The sequence below is a fragment of the Gekko japonicus genome, unplaced genomic scaffold (genome assembly GCF_001447785.1).
Source record: "Gekko japonicus isolate JY-2015 unplaced genomic scaffold, Gekko_japonicus_V1.1 scaffold1521, whole genome shotgun sequence".
In the NCBI taxonomy this organism is placed as follows: domain Eukaryota; kingdom Metazoa; phylum Chordata; class Lepidosauria; order Squamata; family Gekkonidae; genus Gekko; species Gekko japonicus.
In genome coordinates, this window is record NW_015162528.1 from 83214 (window position 1) to 105727 (window position 22514).

General features: G+C 43.0%; 1 pseudogene; it reads left to right on the forward strand.

Annotated features, from left to right (window-relative positions):
* The window catches only part of LOC107106171, a 69987-nt pseudogene that overhangs the window by 41895 nt on the left and 5578 nt on the right, over positions 1-22514 (forward strand).

Below are 22514 nucleotides of genomic sequence, written 5' to 3' on the forward strand. Positions count from 1 at the left end.
TTGAACCCCCCCCCCAGGCACCAAGAACACAGAGCATCCCTTGCCCCAGAGTCCCTATCTATACCTTGTGGCTAATAGGGGCCACTGACGGACCTCTGCTCCATATGCTTATCTAATTCCCTCTTGAAGCTGTCCATGCTTGTAGCCGCCACCACCTCCTGTGGCAGTGAATTCCACGTGTGAATCACTCTTTGGGCGAAGGAGGACTTCCTTCTATCCCTTCTAACCCGACCGCTCAGCAATTCGCTCGCTGTCACGCCAGCCGCTCACAAAGCAGAATGTTTGCTCACAGGACTCCGCGGCTTCGAGGGAGCCTTGCCTGGAAGTTGGCATCCCTGACTTCTATCCCGCCTCCCGCCCCCGCCAGACAGGCGGCCTCAAAGTCAAGCAGACCCAGGAGGTCTCCCCGCTCTCAGCTCACCTCGGGCCGCGGCGCCTCCCTCCCCGCCGCGGGGCCGCAGGTCTCCGAGATGAGCTGGTCGAACACGAGGTGGAGCTCCGTGCAGCGGCGGCGGCCGCTCTCGCCCTCCGGGGCCTGGCTGGGGTCGGGGCCCGCCCGCAGAGCGCCGAGGCGGGCCAGGTAGCGCCGCACGAAGGGCTCCGGCTCAGGTCCCGAAAGCGCGAGCGGCGCAGAGGCTTGCCAACATTTCCCCCCAGCGCGGCCGCAGGTCACCAAGCAACGCAACGAAGCACGGCCCGGAAGAAGCGGAGGGGGGAGCTGAGGATTGGGAAGGGGGCCCATTAAAATCACGAGGGGGCCGGGCCCCATGGGCCCCTGGTTAGCTACGGGCCTGGTCTGATCGCGGAAGCACTGGTATCTCATCGCATCCAGCGCCCGTCCGCGTCCCACTGGATGTTTTCTTGTAAGCCTCCGTGGTATGCGCACAAATACGCATGCACACAAACATAGTACTGCTTCGTTGCCACGCTTCGCCATCACCATGTGATCAGTGGCTGATGGCCTGAGCACGGAGCCTCAGGGGAACATCAGATCATGATACCGTACTTCATTTTGCTCTGGAGCAAAAAGCCTCACTTCCTCCCTGGATTATCTCACTCATGTGACTGGGGCCAATGTTTCTCAGTGAGTGTAACTGTTGATCAGTGTTCCCTCTAAAATGAGTTAGTGTGAGCAAGCTCACAGTTTTTTTAGCTTCTGGCTCCAGAGCAAACTAATGTATGCAATAGCCAAATTGCTCACTCACAACTTTAATGCCAGTGGCTCACAAAGTAGATTTTTTGCTCACAAGACTTCACAGCTTAGAGGGACCATTGCTGTTGATCACTAAGGGAAGGTTTTGCTGTCATGTTGGAAAGTGGATTCAGGAAGGGAAATGACATTTGGGAAACGTTAGTTAAAAAGGAAGCACTTTGCAGTCAGGTCAGGCTGGTATTTTCCATCTCCCTAAAAAGAAAAGTGAATTTGCCTCCCTTTCCTTTTGTGCTGACAGAAATCCAGTGTGGAGAAGTGGATAAACCTTGGGCAACCCAGGGTTGAATCCCCACTTCTACCTTTCTAAGTTAACTGTGGCTGTGATCACATGTTCCTTTAGATCCGACATAGGTGTGAATGCCTGACAGATCTAAAGGGCGTGATCAGACAGCAACATCTGGGAAGCCTCCCACAGTTGTCAGCAACCTGTGCTGCTCCGCTGTAGAAGTGGAGCTAAAAGACACCAGGGGAAGTCCAGCTCTAACAGATTCCAGTGGGCCTTTCCCCTGTCTGATCATGCCATCCCAGCTGGGTGCCATTCCCCCCCCCCTTCGCAGTATGTGCATTATATACACATACATAGACCTTTATTGGCATAACACAGCAGCAAAGAGAACAATGAAACAAATAGAAAATAAATAGCACGAAGTAATGGATTATTACAATTTACACCATGCTGTACCAACAAGGAATCATTTTTATAAACTTCTCGGAAATAATAGACTCAGTTGAGAATATAGCAATTCTAAAAAATACAAGGGGGTTAAATGGTGAGCAGACAGCCATCAAGGTGTCTCTGAAGTGCCCCATCACTTTCCGGAGAATTCAACTTGCTGAGAGGGGTCATGACTGCAGGCACATACAGTGCTTTGAACCGGAGTCCTACTTGCAGCTGAACTGTGAAACGGGGACATAAAGGTGTCCTGTTTGCAATAAAACAGCCCTGTTGGAGGGACTCGAGGTGGATCAGTACATGTTGGGGCTTCTGATCTATATTCAGAACTCCGAATATGAAGAGATCACGATCGACCCAACGTGCAGCTCGAAGCCTGTGCCCATCAAGTTTGACACCCACATCAAGGAGGAGCAGGAGGAGCCTGTGCTGAAGCGCTGCCGCACCATGGGCCCCACCCACATGGTGATGCCTAATGTCATAGAGATGATTGCTGCCCTGGGACCCGGCCCTGCACCATTCGTACCCTCGCAGCCCCCGTCTGCTGGCAGCGGAAGCAGCGACTACACCAGCCAGAATTCAAGCTTTTCTGGTCCTGGAACATTCCCAGATTCATTCCCTGCCGTGAACCCCAGCACCCCAACATTAACCGAATTCAACCCAGGACCTCCCCCAATCTCCTATCAACCAGACATTCCTAGCAGCTTGCTGTGCATTATCATATATTCCATAGGGGCCCCTCAGTGTGGAGGTGTGATTTCTCATTTATGCACATGGGAAACAAATGGCAAAAACCTGCAAATGACTCACCCACAGTTGCATCTGATCACACAGTGACGCGCCCGAAGCTACAAAGAGAGCTGTGATCTTACAACTGTGTGTCAAATTCCTCTGGAGGAAATAGCCTCTCTTCCCCCCACTTCAACTGGCATGTGTGACCACCGCCTGTGTGACCTTGGGCCTATCTTAAACTCTCAGCCTAACCTACCTCACAGAATTGTTGCTCCGAGAGAATGGAGGAAGGGGAAACAATGTTCTAAAGCTGCTTTGAGTCCCAACTATGGGGAGAAAAGTGGAACATAAATAAATAAATGCAGATAAATGCAAAACCTGCTCCCTCTTTTCTGCAGCCCTCCATGCTTCATGGTATTCTGTCTACTAAATTCCCGGGATCCCCAGGATTTTGGGAGGTCTTACTAGGCAGAAGCGGAAGGTAGGAAAAGATTCACTTCAGTAAAAACATGCTCATTGTTTTTAGGATCCAACCATATATCTAGCTGTGACTATCTAGCTGTGACTACAACACCCTTCTAGCACAAATATATTTGGAGTCCTTCTTCCCTTGGCTACCCATCATGAAGGACTCTTTCACAAGGCATTACCAGAATAATTTACACAAGCCGGTAAAAAACTATATCCTGCTAAAAAGTCCAGAAAGCATGTAGTCACAGCTCTGCTTCCATTATGTTCTTTGAGTTCACCGTTGGGGGGAAGGGATCATACCAGCAGCTGATAGAAAATAAAGTGATAAAATTACTTATCTCAACTCAGCACAAACCTCTGGCTGGCAGATATAAGCTTGAGAAGCCATAACAGGAATGAATTTTACATCTGACACAATCACATCAATTGGAGTGCACAAGCTAGAGCAAAGCTTAACTAAATCTGTCCCCAAGGTTGAGGACAGCAACAATAAATCTATCAGCAGTAGTTTTAAAATATGTTTTATGTCCCTAAAAATCCAATTTCAAAACAATGTAAGCTTTTTTAAAACAAGAAAGAACCAGTTCTTAAATTAATACCATGAAAATGGCACAAATTTGAACACTTTAATCAGCAAATGAGGTTCTATATTAACATTTGGGGGAACTAATTAATGATCCTGCCAATGTTCTTGCTTCCTGGGCTAGGAGTACAAACCTCGATGACTTGTAATGCTTCCCTCCAATGAACGACAAACACAATAGATCTGGGTAGGAAAGCAGGAAAACTAGCTAGAGGAAAGCCATAGAATGTGGGGTAGCTTTGCTCTCATAGCCCTATTTGTCCCATGTCGGATTCCTCACACCCTTTGGTTGTTTTGATGGCCCCACCTAAGAAGTAAGTGAGTGGGCTCATCCTGTAGCTCTTTCCTTTTCTCTGTGTCCTCCACCTGTGAGTGGAGAGAGAACTCTGAGATGTCCTCCTCAAATCTGTAAACTTGGCTTTAAATAATTGGCAAAAACCTTCCTCTCCTCTCATGAGACTTCCTGGTCCCACAGTTTTGGCATCCCGGATGTAGCAGTAATGTCACTGCTGCATTGCCATCCACTCCTGTCTGTGGCTAGAGTGCTGGTTCTGTCTTGTGGATATTACAATGGGAGTGTAAGTGCCTGCTTCAGCTTCACCTGGTGGTTAACGTCTGCCTCTATCCCTGCCTATTTAGCTAAGGCAGACTCAGAGCTAATCTCAGGCCTCTCCCCATACAGTAGGTATGCTACAATTCCTGTCACTGAAAACATACCTAATTCTCTACAGGTGTCCAGGTCTGCACCATAAAGGGACAAATGAAATTACAACCATATGTATACTCGTACGCTAGCTGCAAAATCAAATCTGTGCCATAAATTCCTCTAAGAGTAGTTGATTTATTTGTTCTGATGGTACCTGTGCAGTTGCTAATTAACAAAGTTTCTCTAACTACCAAAGTCTGATTAGCAAGGGGTGTTTTTAAGCATTCAAACTTGATTTCCAGCAGAACAAACTTTAATAAACATCTGCCTATATCAGGAGAATTGTTTGGTGAGAAACTATTAACTGAAAAGCAACTATGTATGTATAATGAACTCCTTTTAAAGGGGAGACTATATAATTCAACATGTTATAACTTTTGATTACAGCCTAATTAAAATGTACCCAGAAGCAGAAATTCCTGTATCTCTAGAGACATATTATTATTATTATTTTAATAAAATGTGAGCAATGGGGGGAAAGGGAGAACTAAGGAAGTAATCTTAAACAAGTCTACTTGGATGTTTATCCAATGTTACTCAGTGGTGTTTCCTTCCAGGAAAGTGTATTTAGGATTGCAACCTAAGTGATTGTGCCATGATTGATAGAATCCCCCATTCAAAATACTATCTCTGCTAAAAACTCACTAGGCACCCTTAGACAAGCCACAATCTCAGCATCAGGTGCCCCCCTTCACAATGGTGGTGGAAAATGCTGTCAAGTCACAGCTGACTTTTGGGGACCCCATAGGATTTTCAAGGCAAGAGATATTCACAGGTGGTTTGCCATTGCCTGCCTCTGCATCACAACCCTGGTATTCCTTGGTGATCTCCCACCCAAATACTGGGCAGGGCCAACCTAGCCTAGCTTCTGAGATCTGATGAGATCAGGCTAGCCTGAGCTATCCAAGTTAGGCCCCCTCTCACAATTAGGGGTGTGCACAAAAAATTGGATTTTTTAAATCTGGGTACACTGGACCCCCCCAAAAATGGTACTCCCAATATCCCCAAACTCCAATACCAGTATGGTATTTAGATTCAGGATTTTTTTTGGAATCCCATATTTTTTTGGCTCCATTATACCCTATAGGACCATTATAGTCAATGGAGAATTTATCTGGGGGTCTAGGTGGGCTGTTTTATGAGGTAGGGGCACCACATTTGCAGCATAGGTGCTGATCCCTCTTCTCAGAAGAACCTCCAAGTTTCAAAAATATTGGACTGGGTGTCCAATTCTATGGGCCCCCAAAGAAGCTGCCCCCATCTTCCATTGTTTCCAATGGAGGGAAAAGATAGCAAAAAAGCAAGGGCAATAGAAGCCCAGCAGAACCAAATCAAAGTCCCAGAGAATCTCTGCAGTAGAAATTGAAGGTTGGGGGGGGGGTGCAAGTTGGTAGCCCAACTGCTTTTATCTACAGCAGAGGGTACTAAATGTAAGCCGAGTTCTTGCTAGCGTTTACGGCGGTCCAATCAAACCCAAGAAATTCCAGTGAAAGAGTCAAGACTGGTGTATTAAAATCAATTTTGTCTTTTACTGAAGGATATCAAGTCTCATTCAAACAATACAGATTCTCACACACAGCAACCAAGTTCCTTTAGACATACAGCAATGGAAAAATAGGTTTTTTTTACTTTATGAGGTAGGTAGGACAAACGATTTATATACTAATCTGACTCCAGAAGCCTCCTCTGTTGCCATGAAGAATGAGGGGTTGGAACTTAAAACCTATGGATTCTTCTATTCACACTGCTAGAAACCAGCTAGCAAACGTGTGGACCTCTCTTGGCTGTACACACCAGAGAAATCAAAAAGCATGCACCCAGGAACTAAGAGCTGGACTTAAGAGGTTGGCAAAGAAGACAAAGGATGAAGAAAAGGGGATGTGGCTAGCAAAAGCCTGGCACAGGGCTTCTGCCTTATATAGGCTGAATCTTTGGGGTTGTTGGCAACTTTGCCATCCAAAGGATTCACCTGACTACTAGTCCGTCCCGTCCCTAAAATCATTGGTGCCTGTAGGTGAAGGGGCTGACCTGGGGGTTGGTCAATGTTTGAAACACTACCCCCTAACTTAAGCACCACCATCTGGTTAGATGTCAAAACTCTGCTCCAGAATCTCCTTTGATGTGTAGCTAGATATCAGCTTTCCCAGGCCATCAAATAAACATTCCACAGGAAACAGCAATTCAGATGTAGAGCTGATATGCGGAGTGCGTGCCATCAGGTCTCTCATCCATGGAGAGCGGCTGGTCTTTAATCTGTGGTCCGTGCTAACAAAGGATACACATGCCTCTTCTCCCTCAGGCCAGGATCTTGCATGTTTGTTACCAGGTTCATTAGCATGACAGTGCAGGCAGCAAGCAACTTTCTCCCTTCAGGTGAAAGTCTCTAACTCTGGCAATTCAAACAGTATTCCCTGAACCTCTGTGTGTGTTTGTGTTTGCACAATGCATAGTGTCAGCAATAATCAGTCCACAATTATGCAAACATCAGTTCATAGCTCATCAAAGTCAAGCAGAACCAGTGCTACTATGGCATTGCAAACCCAAAAGAACTAAGGTTAAACCAGAGAATTCTGACAGTAGAAACTGAAGGTGGGGAATCAGTGTAATGTACAGAGTGCCCAGAAGTAGCAGTGCAACCACAGAGTGTCCAGCAGAATCCAGTACCATCGTGGCAATGCCAGCTCAACAGGACTGATGTCAAGCGCAGAATCACAATCCCAACAAGGGAAGGTGAAGCCCAGCAGAACCAATGCAATGTACTAAGGCCCAGCAGAACCCAGTGTCATTGTGGCAATGCCAGCTCAACAGGACTGATGTCAAGCACAAAATCCTGATCCAAACAAGGGGGGATGAAGCCCAGCAGAACCAGTGCAATGTACCAGGGGCCAGCAGAACCCAGTGCCACTGTGGCTGCACATAAATTGGGCAGGCCAGGCACTGCCTTCCTCACATTCAGTAGGGTGTGGGCAGGTTGTATACCACCTACCTCATTTTGAGTGGGGCTTGAACAGGTTAGGTGGTGTCTCTTTCATTTTGGGCTGGGCTTAGGCAGGGTTGGCACCACCTTCCTCTCCTCACAGGAGTGTAAGGCAAGCTGGGCAACTGCTTCCTTACCCATATATGAGGCTTGGGCGGGCTGGGACCTTCTGCCACTGGTCTGGTCTGGGGAAGGCTATTGGCCCACCAGGAGATGTCCAAGTTCTCATAATGGCCAATCCACCCCAGCTAGTCTTAATAGATATGCTTATGTTACTAGCAATTGGTAGTGGTAGATGAAGCATTATAAAGTGGTGATCTATAACTGTGCTTAACTTTCAGCTAGTTTTGCCCCCATTGACTTCAGTGAGACTGGAAACATGATCCTAAGGAAAGGCATTGATGTGACATTATGCAAGAAGTATCATCATTGTGGCACACTATTCTGTACAAGGCAAGTCATGGAAGTTTGTCTTGTTTCTAGTGCATATCATTTTCAATAGGATTGAAACAAGCATTCTCTCCATATCAGAAGCAAAGTTTTCCATTAGTATAGATGGCTTCCTACAGGCTGAGATAATTTAGGGTAATGTTTCAATCAGTTGCTTTGTCACTGTGTGGGGCCCAACAGTGTCATCTTCAGTAGGCCTACTCGGATTCCTACTCAGATTCCTTCTCACTTCTATTCAATGAGGCTTACTCCCAGGAAAGTGTTCTCAAGATTTCACTGTTAGACATGTCAGTGCAAAAATGGTCTAATTCCCAATTTTAGTGAAAATTCACATTAAAACCACCTGAGTGTAAGGAATCTATCTTTCTTCTGCTGCCTCTCAAACCATGTGAAAAGAGCTGCAAGCTTAAGTTTTATACCAGGTTTAAAGTTGCCCTCAGATCTAGACAGTGACCAGTAAGGGATCTGTAAACCAGTATAGCGTCTGTGTCACTACAAGCATAGAATGAAAACTGAGTTCTGGATAGAGTGAAAACTAAAAATAAAGTTCTAAATATATAAATATAAATATATATATATATTTGTTACCATTTTTTCAACAGACAAAAGAAATAAAGTTTATTATGGAGAATAATGAAGCTATCTGAGCTAGAGAATTAGCAGATCTTAAGCAGTTAAAATAACATTAAGCATAGAATGCTAATTCCCTATGCTACAAAGCATTAATGAGTCAAGAACCTCAATTCTATGCAAATCATTTATTTCTTTACTTATTTATACCTCACCTTTCTTTCCAGTGTGGTTCCAAAGCAGCTCACATAATTCTCCTATCCTCTGTTTTATTAAGTTACTGCATTCAAGAAGAGGAGACAGACAGGCCAAATGGATAGAGTATCAGATAAAATACCCATTCTTTAAAGTCCCAGTGAATTCAAGGAGCAATGCAGGGGTCCAAGCATCTGGATAGCGCACAATTCAAAAGGGAAAAGAAACCAGGCCATGTATCATCAAGCCAAATGGGAGCTCTGCAGTACAAAAACCCATGTTAACACATTAAAACATGAAGCTGCTGTAATTTGAGTCAGATTATCACTAGCTAATCATGGTCTATATTGTCTAAGATGGACAGCAGGTCTCCAGGATTTCAAGCAGAGATCCTGTGTCATGTCACCTACTTCCTGATCCTTTTTAACTGGAGATGCTACTGATTGAACTTGGGACCTTCTGCATGAAAAACAGATACTTGAGCACTGAGCCGTGCCCCCTTGTCCAAAGGTTGTGGTCTGGAAACTCTCCAGAGAACCTGGTCAAACCTGTTTAGGAAATAGAAATACTATTTGTCTTTGTGAAGAAAAGGGATATGTAAGCATTTTAATTAAGGTTGCCAGATCCAAGTTAGGAAATATCTAGAGATTTGGGAGGTGGACCTTGGGAAGGGCATGGTTTGGGGAGGGGAGGGACCTCAGCAAGGTATAATGTCATAGAGTCCACCCTCCAAAGCAGCCATTTTCTCCAGGAAAACTGATTCTGGTCACCTGGAAATCAATTGCAGTAGTGGGAGATCTTGTGACATCTGGAGATTGGCAACCTTAATTTTAATAAGCTACTGCAACAGGTTCTTGGAGACTCTTGATTGAAGAGCTAAATGCTGTGAGTTGTGAACAAGAAGAGGGGTGGGGTATAAGTCTAAAATAAATAAATAAGTAAAAATAAATGCTCAACTCTGTCTCTGTGTGTATAAAGTGCCATCAAGTTGAATCTGACTAATGGCAACCCCACAGCAAGGAGCTTTTGAGGCAAGTGAGGAGTGGAGGTGGTTTGCCATTGCATTCCTTTGCAGAATTTTCCTTGGTGGTCCCCCTTCCAAGTACCAACCCTGCTTAGCTTCTGAGATCTGACAAGTTTGAGCTCTACCATCCCACCTTCCCACCCAGGATATCTATTGTCTGTCATTTATTGTCACTGGAGTAGATGCAGACCTGTTTTACTTGCCATCTCTGTGTCATTTGTTTCAGTAACTGCTGAATATATTCATTTGCCTGATGAAAGGTGTCCCAGACACCAAATGTGTGTAGGAGACATAGAGGAAATGGGGGCATCTTCATAGCTGTTTTCTTATCCTGGTTGTGCTACTCCAACCCCCTTTCAATTTAATGTTGAGGATCTTTGCATGGCATTTAACTAAATAATCAATGCAAGTGCCTTGCACTGGCACATGTATCAGGAAGCATAATTCACTGATAGGCTGGCTGCCTTGACAACTAGCATGAGTGATTTTGGATTAAATTTGGCTATAATCCAGAGAACAATTGGGTCCAATTAAGATCCACTTTCTAAAGGCCCATGAGCATGAAGTGTTCCATAGCCAACAGCAGGAAAACTGCAGCTGTGCATGTGGAAATCTACCACTGGAACTAGGGCCATTGGGCTATTCAAACAGTGTGAAATTGCTGTCAAAATCATCTTCACTCTGATTGAGGTGGGATAAGCCTTTCATCTAAAGATGCACATGAGAATAGAATTGAACTGACATAGCTCTGTAAATAGTCTTTGGTTTATTTGTATTGATTTCCTCTATTATTTTTATTATTGTTATATACTTATTCCGTCTTTTGCCCAAAGGGGCCTTTTCCGCCCCATATCTTCTCAACTTCCTCCTGAGATAAGGCAGGCTAGGAGATGACTGACTGTGTCAAGGTCCTCAAGAGGGCCTATAGCATACCGGATTTGGTTCAAGGTGCTGGTTTTAACCTTTAAAGCCCTATATGGTCAGGGCCCTGCCTACTTGAGGGACTGCCTTTCCACACATGTGTCCCAGAGAGCACTGAGGTCAGGGTTGCAACACCACTTGACCATCTCTGGACCAAAAGAAGCCAAGCTGAATATCACCAGAGCCAGGGCTTTCTCAGTGGTGGCCCCATACTGGTGGAATGAGCTCCCGGAGGACATCAGAGCCCCGCAGGACTTTTTACAGTTCTGCAGGGTCTGTAAAATGGAGCTCTTCCACCAGGCTTTCGATTAGGAGCCACCACTGATTAACGTGCCCTGGAACATTTTCTGACTTGAAACTTAGAACATCTTCTGGCCCGAGACCTTGCTGGATACTACTCCTATCATTGGGTGTGATTTGGATTATCGCCATAATCTGTTGGTTTTTATCTGTAACTGTTGCTGTTTTAACCGGTCTTGTATTTTTAACTGTTTTATCTCTGTACTGTTTACATTATTTTAACCCTGTTAGCTGCCTTGAGCCAGGTGTCCGGCAAGGTGGGATAGAAATAGGAATAATAAATAAATAAAATAAAAAATTAAACAGCTGTACTCAGAATCCTACTTACATTTATTTAATGAGGCTTACTTCCATGGACGTGTTCTTAGGATTGCACTGTTAATGAACTTAATGAATAAGTGTGTGATTTTGAATGTGGGTCTTCCCAACATTCCATCTAGAAATGCTTCCAATCTTCTCAGCTATATAACCTGCTGTTGATTCCAACATGGAATCATCCGTTGTATCATATTTTCCCCATTTTTAAACACAGCCGTGTGCATGCACAAGATGCTGCAGTTTTCAGTTCTTTATGACTTTTTTGTATCTTTCCCCTCCTCTAAATTATCCATGTACTCTTGCAGACTGATAAATTGGAAAAAGAAAGAAAACTGCTAATGATTGTACAGCTTTTTTGTGGTGCTTCACCAAACTACAGGAGAGGATGCTCATCAGTAAGCTATTGCTCCAAGAGTTTCTTGAAGTAATCATACCCAGGATCATATTAGGGTTGTTTTTTGCAGTGTTTTATCAATATGCCTGCCTGCCTCTGTAAAATGGAGAGAGAAAGAGGTGCACATGAGCTGAAGGAACTGAGAGTTGCCAAAAACTGTTAATGCTCCATGTTAAATGAGCCTCCGGGGAGGGCGGGATAAAAATGTGAATAATAAATAAATAATAAATAATAAAATAAATAAATAGTGGGTTCCAAGGATGAACAAACTCCCAGTCTAGTGATCAGCTCTGCTTTATTCAGTGATTTCAGCAAGAACAAGACTGGAGACCAGAGCCTCAACTCAGTTATATTGCATGCAGTGGCCACACCCCAACACACCCCACTCCCAACAATAGGCTATTTACAAAACTTTACATCTTAATTGGTTACTGCCAAAATCCTGTTGGTATATTGTTATTCAGCTCCAAGCTCACCCTGTCTCTGGCAGCACAGTCCTGCAATGTTTCAGTCCCAATACATAACACCCCAGTTGAGCAATTAATTTTAGAATTTTTTGAGTTCAACTAGAATTCTCGGAGAGTGGAAACCCATCTCAGATTGAACTTCCAGAACAGAAAAAGAATAGAACAATTCAAACCCACTCACAGCATGGTGACGAGATGTTTAATGTGTATATATTATACCACAAGAGATCTGTTTAATGGTTTCACACCAAAGTAATACTCATCAGAGTTCTTCAGTTTCATAAAAGAGTGGAATGATATGTTTCTACAACATAAAATGTTATTTTCAAACAACCACTGGATGACCTCCCTCTTTCTGATTTACCTGGAACCCTATAATATTCTATTTGACATTTGGACCTTAGAATCAATAAAACATACATTTTTAAAAGAAAAAAATATTTCGTAGAAACTGTGTGTCTTCCACAGTGCAACTCTTTTGGTGGTTAGAGAGGACCCTTCCCTCCCTCCCCCCCCCCAGCATAAAAACAAAATCCAACCCAGTGAAAAGTAAAGATTATATCATTGGGTGGGTGGGTTCTTTTCTACTGTGTGTGTGTGGGGGGGGGCGACAGTAGTTTGCATAAACTGTTTTAATTGGTTTCCCAAATCTGCTGTGTCAGTAAATCTGGAAATCATAATCATTTCAATCCTGCCTAGAAAATGTACTGCTGTAACAGCTGAAGTAATTTATTTACTTCTTTATGTTTTACAAAATAAAGACTTAGCTTCCTCTGTTCTTTGTTTGGTTTGTTTTCATGCCTTCTCTTTATTTCCCTCAAGGGCACCAATGCATATAATTTGCAGTGCAATCCTAAACAGAATTCCACCCTTCTCAATCCATTGAGGTTAATCAGTTTAGAAGCATGTAACTCTGGTAAGGACTGCATTGCTAGTATTTGTTAAGATTGTAGTACCTCATCATATTCAGTAGCTTGCCTAAATAACATTAACATGTGGTGAAGCAATAACAGCAATAACAATGTTGTCCTTGTGACAATTTAATTGCTCTTTGAATGTCATTTAGAATCTCATAATTTTGATAAACAAGGAGACTTTGGATGGTTTATGTAACATTTATGTGCATTGGTTTACATTTCAGCTTCTATGCTGAGCATCCCCAAAGAAAACTTTTAAGAGTGTTTTTTGAAAGTCTTTAATTATCTAAAATTACCTAGTTATGAGGATTCATTTAATTTAATTACTTATTTTTAAGAGTTCACTTTGGTAGTTTTACCATCCTAGTTTATTGTACCTTGAAATTAAACAACAAAAACCAGATGATTTAGCTAATCCATCCCACCCTACAACAGCTGTCAGGGTCAACTGTCTCATGAAGCACACCCATCACAGAAGACCCCATGTATGTGGGCGTGTGGAGGCATTCTTTTTTGTGATGTTAGGGGGAAAGGGGGCTGGGCCCCAAAGGACTAAGTCACTCTTTTAGAACCTCAGAACTGAGAAGTGAGGAAAAGAGCACCTGGATTCTCTTCATCCCTGCAATTACTTTTACAGTCATTTTCCTCTCTCAGGTTTGTCCTTCCCAGCTCTGATTGGAACATTATATTCCAGTTCCAGAGAAATGCCCCCCAAAAGCAGGTTTGGCTTAGCTTATTCTATGGGGTCTAGGGTACAGTTCAGCTTCATTTTATCATTTATTGGTTCTGAAATGTCGTTGGCTGAATTCCTCTCTAGAGATGCATTTCTCCTTGGCCAGATCTCTGGTTGTTTGGCGGGAAGGGTCTGGGCATTTTCGTGTCTCCCCTCCCCCTTTTGCTTCATTTAGTTTTCTCCCAGTGGGGATCCAAAGCAACTCACATCATTCTCCTCTTCTCCATTTTATCCTCACAACAAACCCATGAGATAAGCTAGGATGTGAGTGGATGACTGGTATAGGGTTCCCCAGCAAGTTTCCATGGCAGAGTGGAGATCTGAACCTGGGTCTCCCAGATCCTAATCCAACATTCTATCCACTATGCTGTACTCGCAGTGTCATGGAAACCTTATTGTGTATAAGAGCTTGATGCTGAAACTGAAGGATATAATCAGTTACAGCAAATAGCACATTAAGATCTCTTCAACAAAAAGAAACCTGAACAGTATGCATGGACTCTGAAGCCAGGGTAGAATCACCTAGATGGCAAGGATGGGAGGTTTAACTCCAGGTCACCCCTAGAGTCTTTGTTTCCTACCCTGGAAGTAGAATAGAGATTATATTCTATCCTCTGTTGTCCCTGTGCAATGTATATTTTCTTGAAAACCTCCTGTACCTAGAATGATTTTGTGAAAAGTGCAGTCGCAGAGAGAATACCATAATCACTGATGTATATGTGGCAACACAGCACTTGTCCCATGATCTTCAAATTATGTACATTAAGATTTTGTATTTGTCCACAGAGAAGAGGATTGGGTGGTCCCTGGTTGCAGACATACCATGCACTCACCAGATTTAGCTTCACTAACTACATTGTTAGGTCTGTCCATGTATTTCAGGGATCTACGTTCCTTTCCAAAGTAATGGGGAAAGTCCACCTAAAGACCCTTGCACTATGATTCATTGAGAGACATTTAAATATAACAAACTAGTCAACATTTGTGTGTTGTGTGCCATCAAGCTGATTCCAAATTATGGAGACCCTATGAATTAATGATCTCCAAAACATCCTACCATTATTAACAGCCTTGCCCTGGTCTGGTAAATCAAAAGTCGTGGTTTCCTTATTGAGTCACCCATCTCATGTTGGGTTCCCCTTTTTCCTATTGCCTTCAACTTTTCCTAACAGTACTGTCTTTTCCAGTCACTCTGGTGTACTGATGATGTGATTGAAGTATGATAGCCTCAGTTTTGTCATTTCAACTTCTCAGGAAAATCCAGGCTTAATTTGATCTAGAACACCCCTATTTGCTCTCTCTCTCTCTCTCTCTCTCTCTCTCTCTCTCTCTCTCTCTCACACACTCACACACACACACACACACACACACACACACCATTCTTGGCAAATACAAATTTTGGAAAAAATGTTGCTGAGAAATGAGATGATGCTCTCCCCAAAGTCCATTCTCTTGGCTTCCAGTACAGTAGAACTGTAGCTTCTTCTGTTTCCAAAGGAAGTTAATGCCAAGTTTCTCTTGACAAGATGGCACACCATGGACAATGAAAATAACTGATGTTTGCAGTCCTACTTATTTCTCCCCCATTTTTTGCACCTCAGATTGATGATTATAGCACATTTGGAACTGCTCTCAGCTTATTTTCTCCTCACTGTTACAGCTGGCTTGTCATCATACTGACCTTTTTGATCCCTTAGCTAATAATGGCTATGTCAGCTTAGTTCTCTTTCGGATGGTGCTATCAGTTTGGATTAGCACACACCTCAGAGATCCTGGCCATTTTCTATTGTGCCTTAGTAATTATTTTGTGGTTATTTGTCAGCATATTTTCTTCCAACTTCAGTAACAAAGAACTACCTGTAAGCAGAAACATAATTTCAGGAGTTTAAGATGTTCCTGAAGAATACTTCTTGAGTGTGGTCTTAGAAACATTACAAGAAACATTCAGAAACTATTTTATATAAAAGTCAAAAGCATATTTAATCTTAATGTACAGACTATGTAGTAAGGCTCATTCAACTGTTTACATGTAAGCAAAAATGTTCACAAAGAAAATATGATTATAATAATGATTTTGTTTTTGGTTACCCTGGCTCAGTATTACAATAATTTTAAGATAAATTGTGAGAATTTACTAATATAAAATGAATGTGCAAAGTCTGTTTTCATTTTAATTCTCTTTCATTTAAAATGTTTTACTAGTTTAAGCTATTTTTATTGTATTATTTATAACAGTTTCCCACTGGGTCCAATAGAAGTACATTTCCAGTGTAACTGTTTTGTTTTGTTTGCTATTTGGACTTCTGTCTAGTTTGGATGCATTGTTGAGGGGCATTATTCTTAGTAAACAGATACTCCATAACGGATTTAAGGTAGACAGTACAACTGTACCCGGTTTTATAATCCATTAAAATTCTTACTTTTAAACAGAGCAGAGTCAATAGAGGGAGTTCCTAAACAAAATGAAAAGCCAGGTAACTTCAATGAATTTGGTGGTAACTCTGCTTAGAATTGCACTGCTGGACAGCCAGAAGGCAGATAAATCTATATATCTAATAGCCAAACTCTGTTATCTGTGCAGATACTTATTTCTGCTAACAGAGGGCTCACTCTCCCCCAACAGCTTTTTCTACAGACTCAGGGGACTTCCTGGGTCTACAGAAAAATCCAAAAAGTTTTTTAAAAAAACTTCAGGGACAGTTGAATTCCTTCCAATGCATTTTGAAATAGCCTCTGCAGGGATCTAACTCCAGGCATCAATGGTGAGAGATCAGAATGGGGGGGGGGGGCTTCTAACCGGCTCTGTCAGTCAAAGGCAGAGGGAGGGGGAAGAGCCCTTCCCAGACCTATTTTGGCCTTTGAGGGAGGGAGGGAGCCTTGGGGCCAGGCCTGACAAAGGTTGCCAGTGCCAGGCTTGGGGATTCCTAGAGGTTTTGTGGTGGACTCTAAGGAGGGCTGGGTTTGGGGAAGGGAGAGGCCTCAGCTGGTTATAATGCCACATAGTCCACCCTCCAAAGCAGCCATTTCCTCCTGGGAGTCAGATCTCTGCTGTCTAGAGTTCACTTGGTGATTGGCTACCCTAGGCTTGGCAGCAACTTGATACCATCTTACTTTCATGACTCAAGTAGGCTCGGCTGCCTTCTACTGTTCATCAGCAGCCACCCTATGAAAGCCAGTGTGATATAACAGAGCTTCAGATTAGGGTCTGCAAGACCCAGGTTCAGATCTCCATCTTGCAGTGGAAGCTGACTGGGTGATTTTGGATCAGTCACATACTTTCAGATAAAAAGGAGAAGAGAATAATGTAAGCTGCTTTGGTCCCCACTGTGGAGAAAGACTATAATTTTCCTAGGTAGAGGCTGTGAGGGAGGGGGTGGAGACAGAAAGCTGAAGACAGAGAGGCAGATAAAGGTAGGCTGGCTGTTGGGTGGGAAGGAAATAAAGTTGCTAACTCAAGGTTGGAAAATTCCTGGACATTTGAGGGGTGGATCCTGGGGAGGGCGGGTTTGAGGAGGGGAGGAACTTCAGACAAGTATAATGCCACAGACTCCACCCTCCAAACCAGCCATTTCCTCCACAAGAACTACCATTGCCAACCTCCAGGTGAGGGCTGGAGATCAACCAGAATTACAACTGTTGTCCAAGTGAGAGAGATCAGTTCCCCTGGAGAAAATGGCTGCTTTGGTGGGTTGAGTCTATGGCATTATACTCTGCTGAGGCTGCCTACCTCCCCAAATCTCACTGTCCCAAGGCTGCTCCACCACCCAAATCTCCAGGAATTTCCCACCTGGAGCTGGCAGCCCTAAGGTGAATTGATCTCTGTAGCTGGGAGATCTGTTGTGATTCCTGGAGTGCTGCTACTGCTGCTGTGGGGGGAGAGGAAGCAGGTGAGTGGCTGGGAGCACTGCCACCACTGCTGCTGCTGCTATGTGGGGTGGGGGAGGAAGTAGTCAGAAGGCTGGGAGAGTGATGGGGCAGAAAGAGAGAATGATGAGATGGGGCAGAAAGAGAGATAGAGTGATGTGGAGAGGCAGAAAAACAGAGAATGATAAGAGGACAGAGAGAGGAAGTAACATGCACAGAGGAGACATAGAGAGTAAGAAAGGGGGGCAGAAGGGAGAAAGAATGTGAGAGAGGTAGGGGGAGAGGGGAGGAAGCAAAGTTGTGAGGAATGGGATAACCATCCCACAAGTTTCTTGCGGGTCTCTGCTTGTTTATACAAAAGGACAAAGGCATGAATCTGGAAGCCCAAGGAATTAGGTAGAGTTGTAGATGAGACTTTTAGCATCTTAAATAAGACAGAGAGCAGGACAGAGCAGTTACAGAGAGGCACTTAGTTCAGACTATGAGTGTGCTTAAAGAGAAATGTCCCTCCCCATCACAATTTGATTGCAAAATTTAAACGGAACCCTTAAATGTTTTTTTTATTTACATATGTCCTTCAGTTTTCATCCAGTTTTTTTTAACTGGGTCTCAAGGCAGCCTACAGACATAAAACAATTCAAAAATAATAAATACAATAAAACTCAATTAAACAAATTATTTATTTGTTTACTTAAACATTTATATCTCATGTTTCAAAGAGGCTTACCATAGTGGTTAAAAACATTTTTTAGTTTAAAACCAAAAATAAAAGAGCAAACCCCCAATCTCTTAAAAGATGCCTGCTATTCAAACTCTAAAAAGCTGTGACAAACAGGTAGGCCTTGTAATGCTTCCTGAAGATCTCCACAGAGTGCCCATTCCACAGAGCAGGAGCCATGATGGAAAAGGCCTGGGCTTTCATCAATAGAGATGGGCATGAACCAACTCACAAGCTAAAGTTTGTGATGAATTTTGGCTGCTTTGAAAGTCAAACCAGGTGAACTGGCTTGAACTTTCCATGAAATCTGAAGCTGTTTGTGGAGGTTCCTTGCAATTCGTGAATGGCTAAATTTCCAGACAGACTGTCTCTGCTCAATCAAGGTGTTTACCAATGTCAAACCACAGGATCCCTGTGGTACAAACTGAAGGGGGGGGGGCATTTTTTTCAAGCCTAGTACATCCAGTTCAAGGTAAAGAATGCCCATCCAGTTCAAGGTAAAGAATGCCCATCAGAATCCAGTACCACTGTGGCAATGCAAGTTTAAAAGGACTGATCAATCTCAAAGCACAGTGTCACAAGAAATCCAAGCCGGGGGGGGGGGGGTTGCAAACTCTGTGCAAGAAAATGGGAACACAAAGGCACACTGGCATGGGGGACAAACCCAATTAAAACTGATAACAGTCATTTGAAACTGACAAGAACAGAGGAGAAACCCTGAGATGGGGGGAACCTCCTGAACCTGTGCCTGTAATTTCCCCAGAAAGCACTTTCCTGGAGGTACTTTCTCTGGGAGGCCATCATTCAGATCCTGTAAATCCAATCCTCACCAAACTTGGAGGACTGATAGAGAAGAGCCCGATGGAAATCCTCTGTGAGTCTGGTATCTCCAGCACACCAGGGGGCATTCAACCAGGTCACAAACCTCATGAACTGGTTCATTTGATGCCTAAAAGTTTATGATGGTCGACGGTTCATGAACCAGGCATACCACAAATCATGCACCAAACTGCATTTTACTAGTTCATGCCCATCTCTACTTTTCAATACCAGACAGTCTTTTGTTTTCGTTGCTCAAATCTGGTCCTGTGATAAAAGTATGCTAACAATTTCTTTTAATAAATACTTTAAACTGTTGATGCTGGGAGTGGTTCTCTGTACCACACAGACCACCGTTTTAGACATGCTGTTATAAAAGGGGCTCCAGGGGGTTGGCAAGTGGCTATTCCTTGTCCAAGGCATTAAACTGTCCCCATGGTAGCCAGACATTGGGCAAGTGGGAGACACACAGACAAGGCCTCAGAACTTGGATGGGAAGCTGGGGGTCCTGATCCCTCAGTGGGAATCCCTACGACATGCAGGTGGTGGTGGTAAGCTATGCTGAGAGTGAAAGAAAAGCCCTTCCAGTGAGTTGGGAACCTCTAGGAGTGCAGGGTGAAACCAGGCCTGCAGGCCAGAGCGGGCATGTTCTACCACAAGGGGTTTTAATAGTCCTGCTTTCTGCTCCCCATGAAAAGCCATGGGAGGCAGAAAGCATGGTTTAAATGGAAGGACCAAAGTCCCTTCCCAGGAGATCTTCCCTCCCTTCCTTTCTGCTGGCTGCAGCACCCCATGGCCAGCAAAAGGAGGGGGAAGATCTCCCTTTCTGGGAGATCTTACCTCCTACCTTTCTACTGGTGGTGGCTCCATCAGAAAGGTGGAAGATCTCCCAGGAAGGCCACTGCCAGCAGAAAGGAAGGGGGGAAGATCTCCCTTCTCAAGAGATCTCCCCCCTTTCTGATGGCTAGGGCTCACTGCAGCCAGCAGAAAGATGGAAGGGAAGTCCCTTCCCAGGAGATCCCCCCCTTCTCCTGGCTGCTGTTTTTTGGGCTGTCTTCTACAGTCCTTTTAAAGTTTAAAGGGACTGCAGTAGACAGTGCAAAATAGCTGCATGGTGGGGAGTGCCTCCCTGCCATTCAGCTGTTTTTCATGCTGTTTTGCAGTACCTTTAAACTTTGAAGGGACTGCACAAGACAGTCCAAAACAGCTGCCAGCTAGAATGCAGTTTCCATGTACGAATAGCTCCTAAAGGTAATGGGGAGGGGAGTTGGGTGGAATCCTTGGGATCTGTCCTCAGCTCTTTTTTCCTCAATAGTGTTCAGTAACAAAGTTAAGTATTTCATTGTACTTTGGTTGACTCCCTGCCCCCCCTTAAAGAGCTAATTATTAGTGTTTCATTAAAATTTGCCCAGTTTAGCAATTTTTCATTATCACTTGGTTTATTTTGGTTGAAGGGGAGAGAAACAAGTCATGGCCTAGTATTTCTACAGCAGATTAAATCTCTGCAAACAATTTCTATTTCACAGGAAGGGAAAGGTGGTGGTTTCTCTCTCTCAAGATGTTAATTTAATCACAGCGTCATGTTACATTGGATATGAACAGATGTCAATTTCTAATGCCTATCAATGTCACAATGACCTTCCTTGTCTTATCCTTTTTTGTGGCTCTCCACTATGGAAGAGAAATCCTTTATTATTAATGAACAATTTTTAAAATCCTCCTGCACAGCTGTCTTCCAATCACATAAATCTAACATCCTCTGCTGTGTGCTGCCATACCTGTCATTGGAAAGCAAAACTGTATGCGCCCCCTTATCCTCGTTCATTTACTGAACAACCCATGCCATTTCTAATAACGAGATATAAATCAGCTTTAAGAATGCAAATAAAATAGATGGGTTTTCCTTCTTGAATTCAAAACATTGTTGGAACTTATTAGCAGAAAAACCTTTTGACTCATTACTGACATTGCGAAAGATGGAGAAGACAGGATATTTAATCCCTTAAGCAAAATGATAAAGATATTTGAATAGATAAGCTATGAGAAATGTCAGATGCATGAGAGTCTATAATTTCTTTTACAGAATACAAAAAAGAAAGAAAGAAATGGCAATTTATAGTCATACACTTAACTGCCCAGTTTTCATAATATGTTTTCTTGAGTTCAGAAAAGAATGGTAAAGCTGACAACACAAATTTGCCAGAGGTTACATCATGCGATGGGATTTCCTTCTAAATGTGACAGTATCTGTGTTGTAATTATAACTTCTAAATGTTGCTTAGAATTCCACCTCCATCATATAATGAAACTTACTAACAACAGAAGAAAGATGTAATAATGAACTAATCACACTGCAATATATAACAAATAATCCATGTTATTTTAGTGGAACCTTTGTACCACATCTAGAATAAGAGCAAAGGAGAAAGTGGCTCAGTCTTTCACCAGAGAACTTCCTGATTCCTATCCATATACCAGTCTTCCATGGCAACTAGATCTTCAAGATCTTTATGCAATGGCACTTTGGCTAATCTATGTTTAAAACATTTGCTGTGAACTAACTGCTTCTGCACAATATTGCAGCATTTCCCACTTATCTTTAACTGTGATGCTGCCAAAGGTCACAGTCAGTGATCTTACAGCTTGGATCCTCTGATCCTCAGGAGTTATTTTGGTGTGTATGAAAGAATGGGAAAGCAGCAAAGATCCATTCTGTGATCTGTATGCCACTTTTGGTAGTCTGGATCCAACCCCATATGCTAATGATATCAAACAAATTCTGGTTTCTCTTCAGTAGGAAAAGTATAGACAGCTCATTCCAGTATGAATCAGAAGCCTCAAAGTGGTATTTCTTTATCGGTTAGAACACAGTATCAGACACAACTAAAGGAAAAGGTTACGTTTCCTCTGAACATTTAGTTGCTCAATAAAACAAAGAAGCCATTTTTGTAACATTAGTTAAGCATTCTATTCTCTGTGTAGTTTAATTATATAAATTGTTTATGTGAGAAGAATCTAGCAGCATGTATTCTAACCCTGGCAGTTTGCCCAAACTTCTCATAGCTTCAGGGTTAATAAGGCAACACTAATCATCAGTAAAATATAAAACTTCCACTGAAATCCATATTAATACATTTCTAAGAAAACAGGGAAAATAGAATCTGGTATATACAAACTCTTAAGTTATTTGTACAGTATTAAAATAGGCTACATTAAATAAAGTCTGTTTTCCAGTTTAAGGTCTTGTCAACAAATCAAAATGTACATCACACACACACACACACAAAAGAATGTCCAATTACATTCAAAGTGACCAAATAACAGATTAAGAACGCTGAACTGTAAATGCCAACCTCTTCCTGTCTCTTTTTGACACTTCTGCAGACACATCATATACTACATACAAACAATATTTTTGTATGCAAAATATTGAGTATACAGGGAAAGGTCAAATTCAGAAGTGGTTTAT